Below are 16,052 nucleotides of genomic sequence, written 5' to 3'. Positions count from 1 at the left end.
GGTTCACCCATGTTATAGCATGTATCAGTATTTCATTCCTTTTTATGATTGCATACTTTGTCATCGTATTGCTATGCCACGCTTTGTTTACCTATTCATGAGGGCATTTGAGTTGTTTCCATTCTTTGGCTATTGTCAGTAATGCTGCTATAAGCATTCATGTACAAGTTTTTGTGTGAGCATATGCTTTCATTACTCTTGGGGTATATTAGGAGTATATATTTGGGTCACATGGTGGTAACTCTATGTATAACTTTTTGAAGAGCTTCAGAATTGTTTCCAAAGTGGTCACACAGTTTTACAATACCATCGGCAGTGAGTAAGGTTTACAGTTTCTTCATTAGCTAGTCAACACTTATTGTCTTTTTATTTTTACTATTTTGAGGTTTCTAAATTTTTTTATTATTATTCTACTACAGTTGTCCCATTTTCCCCCTTTGCCCTTCTTCGCCCAGCTCAGCCCACCCTGCTCCCACATTCAATTCCCACACTGTTGTCCATGGGTCATTGGTACATGTTCTTTGACTAGCCCCTTCTCCTTATTTCCACCATTATCCCCCTCCCTTCTGCTCTCTAAAAGCTATTCTAATTGGCGTGGAAGTGTTGTCTCATGGTTTTGCAAATGTTTTATACCACTCTCTAAGCTGTCTTTTTACTTTCATGATAGTATCATTTGCAGCACACACATTTTCTAATTTAGATGAAGCTAATTTATTTTTTCTTTTGCCACTTGCATCACATATAAAGAAACCATTGCCTAACTCAAGGTCACGAAGACTTACTCCTATGTTTTTCTCTAAGACTTTTAAGTTTTCAGCCTTTATATATAGCTCTGTAATCCATGTTTAGTTAATTGTGTATTATGTGAGGTGGGGTTTCAACTTTATTCTTTTGCTTGTGGATATCCAGTTATCCCAGCACCATTTGTTGAAAAGATTGTCCTTTCTCCATTGCATGATTCTGGCATCTTTGTCAATAATCAACTGATAACAAATATAGGAGTTGATTTTAGGATACTCAATTCTGTTCCATAGCTTTATATACCTACTGTTTATGCCTGTACCACATTGTCTTGATTACTGTAGCTTTGTAGTAATTATTGAAATTGGAAAGTGGGAGTTTTCCAAATTTGTTCTCTTTCAAGATTGCTTTGGTTATTCTGGGTCCTTATATTTCCATATGAATTTTAGAACCAGTGGGCCAGTTTCTTTAAAAAAAAAAAAAGCCAGCTTGGGTTTTGAAAGCAACTGCATTGACTCTGTAGAGTTACTGATTTTTAAAAGGCACAAACTTCACTTAGAATGGGACCTCCATGAGGGATGGCTCCATATCCAATTTCCACATACCCTTTCTCACCAGTATCACCACTTCAGAATTAAAGCCTATGTATTTTTTACAAGTACCTTTCTACTTCTGAAGTAGTCAGAATCCCTATAGTGTGAATATGTAATATAAGACAACCAAAATGAAGTGCCCAGTTTATTGACCAACACACCTCTTACATTTGATTAGGATTATTCTTATTTAAGTGAAGAAGCCAAGAAACAAAGTTGAAGGAAAAATTACCTAAGTCATAGATGATTTCCTTTCATTCAGTCCCATCTGGAATGTGTGTATGTGTGTTTATGTGTGTGCTGAGGAGCTGTGTATGTGAGTCTCTGCACATGTTTCTTTTAATCCTGTGCACAGATGTGTACATGTCCGTGTATGCATGCAAGTATGCATGTGTGTGTTGTTTTTGTGTTTTCTGTTTGTTTTTGCTTCTGAATCCTATAAATGATGTCTTTTAATAATGGAATAGAGTGTTACAAATAAACTTTGTGGCATTTCAACCTTTTAGCTGAGCTTATTAAGATTTCAGAGTTATGCAGGAATCTGGCCAACCCACCTGAACAGGATGTTTAAAATGTGTCTTTTATTTCTCTGCTTTCCTTCTTTTACTTCATTTTCTTGCTTGACTTGACATTAGTTTCTGCATTTGCTTCTTGGTTCTTAAGGTGTAGATCCAGATAGTCTCCATAGTTTGATCTACCTGTGTGCACTGCTCTAATTGCCTGTGCTGCCAACCTTGCAATGCTGGTTTATTGCCCTTTGTCCTTTCTTGCCTTGTTTTACTACCAAAGAGTCGTTCTATAGAGACTTCTTAATTCCCTTATACACCATGACTCAGATGGTGCAAAAAGTGCCAGGTCATCTGTTTACTAGTTACAGATGGAACAGTGTTTACTGTTCTAGACTATGATACCCACTTCTTATGGAGAGGAGAACCCAATCCTTAAGACTAAAGTGAATTCAATCAGGATTTTAACTGGAAAGCTGGTTGTGTATATTTCCTCTAGTTTTTTAAAAGAAATTCTCCCTGCCTTCATTCCTTCTTTTCCTTTCTTAATTTCTCCCATTAGTATGATGATATGGCACACAGAAATACATTGGGATTGAAGGTAGGTAAAGAATTAAGTCTTAATTGGTAAGAATTAAGTCTAGGCTGATGCTGAAATCAAGTAGAGTGGGGATATGCCACCCAGGAGAAATATAAAAATATCAGAGGTTGGGGAGACATAGTTTGAAAAAGATTTCTTGGAGTTTCTTATATGATCTTCAGTAGGTATTATATCAGCCTGGCTGAGAATCACTGAGATAAATAAACATGACTACTATATCATCCATGAGCATTTTACTTTTATCAACCTAAAATGACTCCTTATATTTGAATAAATGCGTTGCCTTACCAAAAAAAAAACCCTTAATGTTGAAGAAAATAGAAACTTATTTAGAACAATTTTACAGTGACTTCCAATATTTTCAATTTGTTATTTATAGCCTAATGAGGTAAAGAAGTTCTTGTAGATAAGGAGAAAAGATATATACTATCCACAGTGATTCTGCATAGCTTAAGCTCTAGCAGATTATATTGGAAAGGGAAGGTACTCTATGAAAAGGACAAAGAGAAGAAAAGTGCTTGGGGCAGGGGGTGTGGAGGGAGGTTTCTCCTAGCTTCAAAATACTGTTTCCACATAATTGTACTTATTCAAGATTTTGTATTGGTTGATGATATCCTCTTTTAAGATACTGATCTGTCATGGAAAGGTTAAGCTTCCATCATATTTTAGCGTCAATTACTTTAATCAGATACCCAGATCAATTCCTACCTGAAGTTTCTGTTTCCCAGTAGCTTACGAAAGAAGGTATAAAGAAGGTGTGTGCATCTCCTTATCCCTTCCTTTACCTGTTTGATGGTACATGGGGAGGGACTTTCAAAACACTTTTGTAGTAAAGAACTTAAATGTCGTGACAGGATTAAGGTGCACGATGTATAGATTAATTTGATTCTTAGTTGGTCCTCCTCCTTTACCTTTCTAAATCCTATCCAGTTTACCCCAAACTCAAATTCCACACATCACAGAAAGCACCCCCTCTTCTGTCAGCCTATATTGATTTTCCCCTTCTCTGAATTGCAATACTGTGTACTGTACCATCCAACTCAATGTTTCATTGGGTATTGTGTCTTCCCGTATTCTTTAGTGAATTTATATGTGCTAAACTTGTCCTCCTTACACAAAACCAGTGATGTATGTGTACTGTAAATGACTATTGGAAGGAAATGATTATAAGTTCTAGAAGGCAAGGACTGTGCCTTTCTTATTCCTTTATTATTCTTCATGGCATACAGGACAGTATATTTGAATCTAGGGAAAATCAACTATGACTACTGTTATAATAAAGACTGTATTCTATACTGTTATCTACCTTAAAACATACAACATTTACAAGTAGATGTTATGATGGATGCACTTCCAGAAGTGTCTTTAGTTGCTCTGCCTATGCTTTGCTCATGACACTGGCAATTCCTGATTGCAAAGGCCTTGATTCAGGCTTCTTCTCAAAAATAAATAGTGAGAGCACTTAGAAATGCCATTCAGTAGCTTCATGAAATAGGACAGGAGCTTCAATGAAAATATAGTACCTGTCATTTCCAAAATTTTCAAAGTGCTAATGAATCTTATTGTGGTATTCATTTCATAATATGTACATGTTTCAAATCACCACATTATACAGTGTAAATGTGTACAATGTTGCATGTCAATTTTATCTCAGTAAAACTGGGGAAAAAGATCTATAACTGATAATCTTAGTTTTTTTCTTTGTTAAAGTTTTCTCTGTAGAACATAGAGGGAAAAATGGCTATTAAGACAAAACCATTTCTTGTTCTGTTGGACATAGACTCAAGAAGACAAAAAGATTGTCCTTCTAGAAGGATAGAATGGTTTTTAATTTCTCTTAGCAGTTGTGGAAACAGTGAAACATAGTAGCCATTGGCAGAGTATGTGTTAAAGGGATTAATATATTTAATAATTTCCCTCTGTATTTTCTTACTTTTGTACTTCTTCCTTGTAACATCACGTGCATGTAGTACAGTGCTGACAATTGCTTCTCTTTCCGCCATTTGAAGTTTAAATTTATGAATGCTGTATAATAAAATGGTGATTTTTATTCTGTCCTGGTGGTAAAAAGGGATTTGCTGATGTGTAAAATGAGACAGAGATAAATAACAAACAGATGTTCTCACAAAATGTTCATTAAATTCCTGCCTAGTGCAAGATGCTAGATTACATGTGTTCAAACTCTAAATGTGTTAGAGAATAAGGAGCTTTTATACCTTAATGCTCAATTTAGAAAGGACTATATAGCCTTCTTTGTAAAAATCATAGTAATCAGTGACTTACATTCTCTTCCTCATTTCAGAGTGGCTTTCCATAAACTTTTCTTATTGATTTTGACAGGTCCAGTTATCTAAAAAGATATTACCTTTTTGAGGGATTATGAAGTGAGTATAAGATTCCTGGATTATAAGGCTCCAGATAGGAGTTGTCCAATATGTAGAAGTTACAACTTTTGCTTGAATCACATAAAGGACTATCTGTCATGGGGGGTGTGATAAGGATTACAGGAGCAGGAGTTTGGGAAGGGGGAGCAGGAACAAAACCTCTCTTTGCTCCTCCCACTCTTCCATAAAAAGTAGAAATTACAGTGTTTTACTTACAGCAAGAACTATCTGCTACTGGTAAGCCACTATTCTACAATGCTAAGTGCTAGGCAGATGTTTATTTCTGGTAATTTGTATTGTGTAGTTTTTATTTCAAAGGTGGGAAGGAATACCTAGCTTTACTTTTGGAATGGATTAGCCAGAGAAGGTAGCTCAAATACCTGATATTTGATCTAAATCATGAAAAATGCTAGAAGTTTGTTAGAAAACAGAAACCATTACAGTAAGTGTGAATACAGATGCAAAGACACAGAATCTTGAAACAAGATAAGATTTTAGATGAACTCCAAATCATTTAATATAGCTTTGTGCTTCAGTTTCCTCATCTGTAAAGTGGACTCAATGATGATACCTATCTTAATGGTTGTGAGGACTAATGAGACAATATATGTAACTTGGAGTAGTGCTTGGCATATAAGAAAGGATTTATAAGTCTTAGTTCTATAGCTAAGAATAGAAAAGAGCAGAAAAGTTAAATTGAAGTAATATGTGGAGGCTGGCAAATTACAGATTGACGTTGTGCTAAGGAATGTGTACTTTTTTTCTTATAGCCAATTGAGAACTATTACAGAATTTTAATCTAGAGTATCAAATAAGTGAGCAGATTTTCATTCTAGATCACTTTCTCTACCTTCTGAAAAATAAATCTGCATCGGGCCAGGAGGGAAACTATTGTGGAAATTTTAGTCAGAGGGATCAGTTATAAGGCTATTGCATTAGTCCTTGTAGGAGATGATGGGGTACTCACTTTGGCAGCACATATACTAAAATTGAAATGATACAGAGAAAATTAGCATGGCCCCTGCACAAGGATGATACGCAAATTCATGAAGCATTCCATATTTTTTCAATGCAATCCCTATTAAAATACTAATGACATATTTCACAGATATAGAACAAACATTTCAAAAATTTATATGGAACCATAAACGATCCTGAATAGCTGCAGCAGTTTTGAGAAAGAAGAACAAAGTAGGAGAAATAACCATACCTGATGTCAAACTATATTACAAAGTCACTGTAATCAAAACAGTCTGGTACTGGCATAAGAATAGACATACAGATCAATGGAACAGATTAGAGAGCCCAGAAATAAACCCAAATCTCTATGGACAATAAATATTTGATGAAGGGGGAAGAAGCATAAAATGAAGTAAAAATAGCCTCTTCCACAAATGGTATTGGGAGATCTAGACAGCTACATGCAAAAAAAAAAAATGAAATTCAACCACCAAGTTAACACAATACATAAAAATAAACTCAAGATAGATAAAACACTTAAATATAAGTCGTGATGCCATAAAATTCCTAGAGGAGAACATAGGCAGGAAAGTCTCAGATATTTTATGCAGCAGTATTTTCACCTATATGTCCCCTAGAGCAAGGGACATAAAGGAAAGAATAAACAAATGGGACTTTATAAAAATAAAAGGCTTCTGCACAACTAGAGAAAACATCAGCAAAATGAAAAGGGAACCAACCATATGGGAAAATTTATTTGCCAGCGATACCTCAGACAAGGGTTTGATCTCCAAAATATATAAAGAATTCACATGACTCCACACCAGGATGACAAACAATCCAATTAAAAAAGTGGGCAAAGGACCTGGACAGACACATCTCCAAGGAGGACATACAGAGGGCACAGAGACATATGAAAGGATGTTCAGCATCACTAGCCATCAGAGAGATGCAAATTAAAACCACAATGAGATATCCCTCCACACTGGTCAGAATGGCCATCATGAACAATCAAAAAGCAACAAGTGCTAGAGAGGTTGTGGAAAAAAGGGAACCCTAGTGCACTGATGGTGGGAATGCAGACTGGTGCAGCCACTGTGGAAAACAGTATGGAATTTCCTCAAAAAATTAAAAATGAAATTGTCTTTTGACCCAACAATTCCACTGCTGGGATTACACCCTAAGAATCCTGAAACACTGATTCAAAAGAACTTATGCATCCCAATGTTCATCGTGGCGTAATTTACAATATGCAAATGTTGGAAGCAAGCTAAGTGCCCATCAGTAAATGAGTGGATCAAAAAACTATGGACATTTACAGGATGGAATACTTCACAGCTGAAAGAAAGAAGGAGCTCATCCTTCATGACAGCATGGATGGAACTGGAGAGCTTTATGCTAAGTAAAATAAGCCAAGTGAAATATAAATACCATATCATCTCACCTATAAGTGAAACTTAGTCAACAAAATAAACAAGCAAGCAAAATATAAGCAGCGGCATTGAAATAAAGAACAAATTGACAGTATCCACAGGGAAGATGGGGGGATAACGGGGGTGAGGATGGGGAAGGATCATCAAGGAACATGTATAAAGGACACATGGGAAAGCCAAAGGGGGGTAGGATGGAGGGTGGGAGGTGGGGCGTGTGGTGGGGGGATAATGGAGACAACTGTACCGGAACAACAATAATTTTTTTTAATGAAAAGAGATTGTGGGGATCTAAAGTAGAAAAATGGCAGTGGAAATGGAAAGACAGGCACAAAATCAAGAGATAATTCAGAGTTAACAAGTATCACAGACTGGCAACTAACAAATATGAATTGTTTGTTCCACACAGTGTTTGAATAGGAATGTCTTTTAGATGGAACATGCATTCTTTAGTTTGACTGAGGCTTCACCACTCCCTATTGATGTTGTCACAGTACCACAAATTAATGTTACTTGGCTGGCCCTTTATTGGTAAGGGAATTAAGAATGACCACTAGATTTTTAGTTTGTGTTACTAGAAGAACAAAGGTGCTAATGGCCTAGAATAAGAATTCAGGAGTATAAATAAATTTGCAAAAAAAGGTGAATTATGTTTTCAGTATATAAAGTTGGAGGTATTTACAGGATATGAATCAGAAATATAGATTTGTTTGGCAGGATACAACTCTGCATTAAAGATATAGGTTTGGGGAAATCACTAGTATATAGGTTGTAGCTGAAACCATTAAGTAAATGGTAGAAAGTATATTTAGAATGCTGAAAGAAGAGGACTGAGCTCAACTAGAAACCAGTGGAGTGACCAGAGGTAATGCTAAAGTAGGAAAGAGTTTCAGACATAGTGTCAGTCTCAAAGTGTAGAAACAAGTTAACCTCTTTGAGTACTTTCTAGCATGTTATTCATAGACCACTTTGGATCCCCAAGACTCTCTCAGAGAGTCTGAGAAATCAAAACTATAGTCACGGATTTCTGGTCAAGATGGAGTCATATGTAAACATGGCTTGCCTCTTTGTACAACCACAGCAAAAATTACAACTAAACTACAAAACAACTATCACCTAGAATTGTCAGAAAATAAAGCTGTATGAAAGTCTGACAATGAAGGAATTACAGAAGTCACATTTATTGAGATGGGTAGGAGGGGCAGAGATGCAGAGACGTGTGGAGACAGAGAATAGGCAGTCCCATACCCATGTGTGGTGGATAAAAATTGGGACAGATGCCTTGTAACAAAGGGATCCCAGCCCTATACCAGACCACCCAGCTCATGGTTCCAGTACCAAGAAGGTAAGTCCCCATAACTTATGGCTATAAAAACCAGTGGGAGTTGGGATGGCAGAAGAAACTGTGGGATTCTCAAGTGTCTCCTCATAAAAGGCCCCAAGCAGACTTAGGATGTATGCAGACTTACTCCCTCTGGGCTACAGCACTGGGGCAGCAGCAGGAAGAGCTCCAGTGGCATACAAGGAGAAACTGAAGTGTCTAGCATCAGGGTGAGTGCCATGGAGTAGCTTCCTCTTGGACAAAACTCCAGGGTCCAGGCAGCAGCATTATCCTTTTTCTCTGAGCCTTTGTGTTTTCCCCCACATGAAGCAACAGAGCAGGAACACTGTATCAGATATTCCATCAACCTGGTTCACAGGAGTTGCACTGCCCTGGCAATTGCCTAAGACTCCATCCAATACAACTTATCAGTGCACTTTTCTACAATAGGCCATGCTACTAAGACATGGTGTCAGAGCAGCTCTACCTAATACATAGAAACAAAACAGGGATGCTGCCAAAATGAGGAAACAAATAAATATGGCCCAAATGAAAGAACAAAGCAAAACTCCAGAAAAAGAACTAAACAAAATGGAGATAAGCAATCTATCAGATGCAGAGTTCAAAACACTGGTTATTAGGATGCTCAAGGAACTCATTGGGTACTTCAACAGCATAAAAAAGACCCAGACAGAAACGAAGGTTACTCTAAATGAGATAAGAAAAATTTACAGGGAATCAACAGTGGAGTGGAGGAAGCCAGGAATCAAATCAATGATTTGAAACATAAGGAAGAAAAAACACATTGTATTAGAACAGCAAGAAGAAAAGATAATTTTAAGAATTGAGGATAGGCTAAGTGCCTGTGGAACAATTTCAGATGTACCAACATTCAAGTCATAGGGGAGTTAGAAGGAGAAGAGAAAGAGCAAGAAATTGAAAACTTACTTGAAAAAATCATGAAAAAAAACCTTTTATAATTTGGTGAAGGAAATAGACATACATGCCCAAGAAAGCTCAGAGAGTCCCAAACAAGATGGACACAAAGAGGACCACAGCAAGACACATCATAATTAAAATGCCAAAGGTTAAAGATAAAGATAAAATCTTAAAAACAGCAAGAGAAAAGCAGAGAGTTACCTACAAAGGAGTTCCCATAAGAATGTAAGCTTTTTACTTAAAACACAGTTTGCAGGTAAGAAGAGACTGGCAAGAATTATTCCAAGTCATGAAAAGTAGGGACCTACAACCAGGATTACTCTGTCCAGCAAAGCTTTCATTTGGAATGGAAGGGCAGAGAAAGTGCTTCCCATATAAGGTAAAAATAAAGGAGTTCATATCACCAAGCCCTTATTTTTTTTTTAATGCCAGCACTAGCCTGTTCTCCAGTAATAAGGTGCTGTTTTTTTTTTTAAATTAATATTTTATTTATTTATCTTTAGAGGGAAAGGGAAGGAGAGAGGGAGAGAAACATCAATGTATGGTTGCCTTTCGTGCATCCCCTGCTGGGAACTGGCCTGCAGGGAACCGGCCTGCAACCCAGGAATGTGCCCTGACTGGGAATCGAACCGCGATTGTCTGGTTCGCAGGCCCGTGCTCAGTCCACTGAGCTACACCAGCCAGGGCTACCAAGCCCTTATTATATGAAATGTTTAAGGAACTTATTTAAGAAAAAGGAGATCAAAACTGTGAACATTAAAATGGCAAAAAATTCACAATTATCAATAATTAAATCTAAAAGTCAGCAAACAAGCAGAACAGAAACAATCATAGATACGGAGATCATTTAGAGGGTTATCAGTTGGGAGGGGGAAGGGATGTGGGGGAAAAGGTGCAGAGATTAAGAAGTACAAATATGTAGGTAGAGAATAGACAGGGGGAGGTTAAGAACAGTATAGGAGATGGAGAAGCCAAAGACTTACATGCACAACCCATGGACATGAACTAAGGGTGGGGGGATGGATTGCTGGAGGGAATGGGGGATACTGGGTGGAGGGAGGCAAAGGAGGAAATTTGGGACAACTATAATAGCATAATCAGTAAAAATAGATTTTTAAAAGGGGGAAAACTATGTTCACAATATTGTAAGGTATTATTTGGTTTTCCTTGTGTTGACATTTCCACTGATAATGCAAGACAATGGTGGGTAAAACTGCTGGTGCCTTGTCACAAATCAAGGGAATCACACCAAACTGTACTAGTTAGTAATCATATTCATTACCACCACACTCACAGTTAAAATACATAGCTATTTTCACTTAATAATGTCTTCGTAAACCAGTAACTATTATTAATTTTATTAAATCTTTACCCTTGTGTACATATTTTAACAGCTTTATTGATGTATAGTTGATATACAAAGAACTGCACATATTTAACGTACACAATTTGATGAGTACATAATGTATTTTTAGACATACGGACATCAGTAGTACATTTTTAAAAAGATTGTATTTACCTATGTTTTAGAGAGACAGGGGAGGGGGAGCATGAGAGGGAGAAAGCACCAATATGTGAGAGAAACATTGATTAGTTGCTTCTCTCATGCCCCCAGTAAGGGACCCAGCCTGCAACCCAGGCATGTGCCCTGACTGGGAATCGAAGCAGTGACCGTTTGGTTCACAGGCTGGCACTCAATCCACTGAACAATACCAGCCAGGGCAAGTACATATCTTTTTAAATAATATATGTATAAAATGGAAAGTATGCATAAAGCACTTCTGTTACATACTGAAGTGTGATAGTGTCTTGAGGTAGTATACTTGTGTGATTGAATTGTAGACTGAACTAATAGCTTTTTACATAGAATTCCAGTTTTATTGAAAAAACACCTAAGAAGCTATGTTTATTCAGACTTGCTTATTTGACAGCCATTTTTTCAATAATAAAGTCCATCATTTTAAGGAAAATAATTGACAATATTTGGTTTCAATGATGATATTTGAGATTTAAAATAAAAATTAGAATTTTGGAAGCCTGTATCTGTCACCATAAGCTTGTGAGCTTCCCAATACTCACAGCCTTTTCTAATGAGATCAACAGTGGTATTAACTAATGTGATTTTTGAGAACATTGTATGACTAAATATGTCTCCATTTGGAAGATATGTATAACTCAGTGAAACAGTATTTGTTAAATAATCAGTGTTGTAAAATCATGCCTGGATAAAAGATCCATTTAAAGTGCAAGATTGACCAGTGTATTTTAACATAACAAAGTCCAAAAAGTTCATTATTTTAGATTCAGAGTCCCCATTCCATTTATCTTAAAGAAACTACCCCTATCAAATTTTGTTGCAGTATTGAAGAATAGCCACAGTTTTCTGAAAAGACTGTTTAAATACTCCTGCATTTTCAGTTACAAGTTTACATAAGGCCAGATTTTCTTCATGTACGTTAACCGAAGAACATTAAAACTGATTGAATGCAGAGTAAACATAAGACCCCCAGCTGTCTTCTAGGAAATTCTTCTCTAAAAAGGATTTGCAAATTTGTAAAGTAAAGCCATTATTTTCACTTTTTAAAAAATATCGTTATTTTATAAACATTTATATTAACATGTATCGGATTTATCATTGTCACATTTAAATGAATTAAACAACACTTTAAATGTCACAGATATAATTTCTAATATAAGGTATTGATAGATATAACTGAAAAAAATCAAAGAATCATTGAGATCCTTAATATCATTAAAATTTCAAAGGGGTTTTAAACTAAGAATTTTGGAACTGCTATTGTGGACTTTTGAAGAAAAGTGGTGCAGAGAACAAATGAGGACATTTGTTATCTTACTGTTAAGTACCCTAAACCCTTGCAAGGGAAACTGAGATAATGAAAAACATAATATTAAGACATGAATAAATGCCAAAGCAAATGACATGGATAGTAGCACTAAACCATAAATAGAAGAGTGTGAACTAAAGTTAAAGAGATTTGTTGAAATGAGAAACTTAAGCATAGCTACAGTTTTGTAGAACATGAGGAAGACTCTTTTCAAGCTTGATGACCATGATGAGCAGTCCTAGTGACCAAGATAAGCAAAATATGTTCTAGGAACAGTAAGGTGATCAACCTAACTGGAGTAAATAGTTTGCATTGGTGAATGGCAAGAAATCAGTTGAATGAATATACTAAAGCCAGATTATGAAGAGCTTTAAATGTCAGGATGAGGAGTTTTTATTTTATGGGCAATGGGAAAATACTAACATTTGTAATTCCAGATGATGATGTGATTAAAGTGATAATTTTATGAAAATTAATGTAGAAGTAGTGTAAAGGAGAGATTGAAAACAAAAATACTAGAAATCAATTAGAACTATATTATGGTCATACATGCATGAAGTGATGAGAACCTAGTCATGGGAATGGAAAGTAATAGTGGATGTAAGAGATATTGTATGGCAAAATGAATAGGACTCGGTTGATTATAATAAGGGGATTAATTTTAAGACTGGATGACTGAAAGAACTGCTGTCAATGATGAAATTAAAAGAGCATAAGAAGACACATTTTAAGTAGTTGATGTTTATTATGTTACTAACTTGCTTGTTGAAGATGTTGGATTATCCTAATAGAAATATGTATGCACAAGGAGTCACTGAATAGGAAGCTGGATGAGAAGTATAAACTTGAGAGGCTGCATTAGTGAGACAATCACTGAGCTTAAGGTGATGAATAAGTTTTTTGAGGACCAAATTATATAAACCAGGAACCCAGGAACTAAACCATATGATCTAAATCTATTAGATTTTGATAGGAGGAAAAGGTGAAGACTGAAGACACAACTGACTACTACTAGGGAAACAGAATGATATCACATTGCAGAAGCCAAGAGGGGAGAGAGTTCAAAGAGGAGATGGAAATCAACCATGTCAGAGTCCACAGAGAAGAGAAGATTTGATATATAATGCAAGCTCTGTGAAAGCAGAGATCTTTGTATTGTATGTTTTACTCAATGTTTCCTAAGCATCTAGAATTGTACTTGGCACATAGTAGGTAATCCATAAATAAATGAAGATTACTTGGATAGTGCTGGTAAAAACCTTTCCCTGGCCAGATGGTTCAGTTGGTTGGAGCATCGTCTCATACACCAAAAGTTTGTGGATTTGTTTTCCAGTCAGGGCACATACCTAGGTTGTAGGTTCCATCCTGAGTCAGGGTGTGTACAGGAGGCAACCAATCAATATTTCTCTCTAATCTCTCTCTTTCTCTTTCTTCTCTCTCACTCTTTCACCCTTCCCCTCTCTCTAAAATCAATAAACAAAAGATATCCTCATGTGAGGATTTTTTAAAAGTTCCACAAACCTTATAAATATAAGCACACTGAAGGAGAATAATTAATGATCTGCGTCTTAAGATACAACCATCTGTAGATATATCGATTCTCTCTAAATGCTTCTCAGACACGGTTATTTGAAACCAGCACAATGCTGTTGAAATACACATTGAAAATGGAGGTGGATTGTTTAGTCTTCCTGATTTGCATGTGAGGCAGCAAGAGGAAGGTAGATGATGCATGTGTATTTGCATAACTCCGTAGACCAAAACACAACTTGTAGCCTTACCTTCTAGTCCTATTAGGATATGCTATTAATCTATATAGGGTATATTCTTTTTCTGGTGGTATCTGGTACAATAATTTTGCATCAAAATGAATAACTTTTGGAATTTAAATAGTCATAGTCATAGCCATAAAAATTTGACTTCAATTACATTTATTTTGGTATTGGTTCATAAATTTTAGTTGCAAGTTTTTTTTGGAAAACCAGTGCATTGGTTAGATTGAAAAGGCTATGTCCATTTTGGTGGTTAAGGTAGTTTATTTATTTCAGTTTTGGCATAAGTTGCCATAAAGGAGGAATATAGGTGATTTTGCTGGAGGAAACAAGTTATTTGGTATTCATGGATTTCTTCATAAAGGAATTATATAGCAATGACTGTAGAGCTTGGATATTTGTATTAGTTATAAACTTCTGTATAACAAATTATACCAAAACTTAACATGTTAATCAGGAAACATTATCTCACAGTTTCTGTGGGTCAGGAATCTAGACATAGTTTAGCTGGTTGCCTTTGGCTCAAGATTTCTCATGAGGCTGCAGTGAAGCTGTTGGATGAGACTGTGGTCTTATTTGAAGGTTTGACTGGATGGGAGAGTCTGCTTTCAAGCTCATTTGTGTGGCTATTGGCTTACCTCAGTCCTTAGCCACATAGACCTCTCCACAGGACTGCCCCATGACATGGCAGATGGCTACCCCAGAGAGCAATCCAAGGGACTGAGAAAGAATGCTTAAGCCTGTGAACCAAACAACCTCAGTTCAATTCCCAGTCAGGGCACATGCCTGGGTGCAGGCCAGGTCCCAGCAGGGGATGCATGAGAGGCAACCACACACTGATATTTCTCTCCCTCTCTCTCCTTCTCTTCCCCTCTCTCTAAAAATGAATAAATAAAATATTTTAAAAAAGAATGCTTAAGACAGAAGCCAGAGTCATATTATAACCTAATCTCAGAAGTGACATCTCATCACTTCAGCAATATTAGTAATTGTGAGAACTTAGTGTATCCAGACCAAATTCAGGGGGGAGGAGATTGCAGATGGTTTGTGAATACCAGGAGGCAGGGACTATTAGGGACCATCTTAGAAGCTTCCTATCACAGATTCGTTGATACCAGTTGCACCTTCAAAAGACACAATTGAAGTTATAGAGAGGGGAGACACAAAGCTAAAGTCAACTTTTTATTGATGAAACTAGGAAATGTCCTATCTCTTGAAGTATGAAAATTTATTTCTTCTGTAAGTAGTTTAGAAAAACATCAAAAGCTTAAATACATATACCCTGTATATTAAATCCTATAATTATATGTATGTGTATATGATTTTTAAAGACATTGTGTGTACTGAACAGTATGAGAAAAAAACTGAGAAGCCAAGTGAAAAAGAAAGTTAACATAAAAAAATTATCTGTGATTCCTACAATTATATAACCACCCAAAAAGACACCAGAAAATGTTTGACATTAACAGTAACTCCATTTTAATTTTAGTGCTGTTATTCAATTAGTATAATATGAAATAAGATACAAACTACATTTAAATGTTGCCCCATATGTTGTTTTTAGTGCATATTTCAAGGAAGAGATAGAAAAAGTAGACTAAACCAGCGAAAAATGACATTCTAAAAACAGATAGTATAGATTTTCTCATAGTTCATATGTCAGAACTATCCATCTTTTCCCCTTACATTTTCTTTAATTCTATTACATTTTACTTTAATAACTAAAATTATAAAAACACATTTTTGATGATAAAATGGTAAGTTAGCAGGAAGCAGAACAATACTGTCTTGCACCAGATCTTTAAATTCAATTTTTACCTAAATTAATTTAATTTGTTTAATTTAAGGTCTAAATTGTCCTATCTGAATCCAGAAATTATAGGTATTAATTTAGATTCATAAAGCACATCCCATTTACTCCAAATAAAAGTATAAGTCTATCATTGTCTATAGAGTCAA

At 36.0% G+C, this 16,052-nt stretch overlaps 1 protein-coding gene and 1 non-coding gene across 7 annotated transcripts in view; both read left to right on the top strand.

The window, feature by feature from the left end:
* ENOX2 (ecto-NOX disulfide-thiol exchanger 2) overlaps window positions 1-16,052 on the top strand; it is a 426,329-nt gene that overhangs the window by 29,209 nt on the left and 381,068 nt on the right. The gene's annotated exons all lie outside the window — the stretch shown is intronic.
* Window positions 5,785-5,891, top strand: LOC119056222 (U6 spliceosomal RNA). Its single transcript, XR_005083845.1, has one exon. It is a non-coding gene; the product is annotated as a U6 spliceosomal RNA (small nuclear RNA).

The sequence above is a fragment of the Artibeus jamaicensis genome, unplaced genomic scaffold (genome assembly GCF_021234435.1).
Source record: "Artibeus jamaicensis isolate MK-2021 breed Jamaican fruit bat unplaced genomic scaffold, CSHL_Jam_final contig_240, whole genome shotgun sequence".
NCBI lineage: Eukaryota > Metazoa > Chordata > Mammalia > Chiroptera > Phyllostomidae > Artibeus > Artibeus jamaicensis.
Note: the sequence above shows the minus strand (reverse complement) of the source record. Positions and strands in the feature narration are given on the sequence as shown.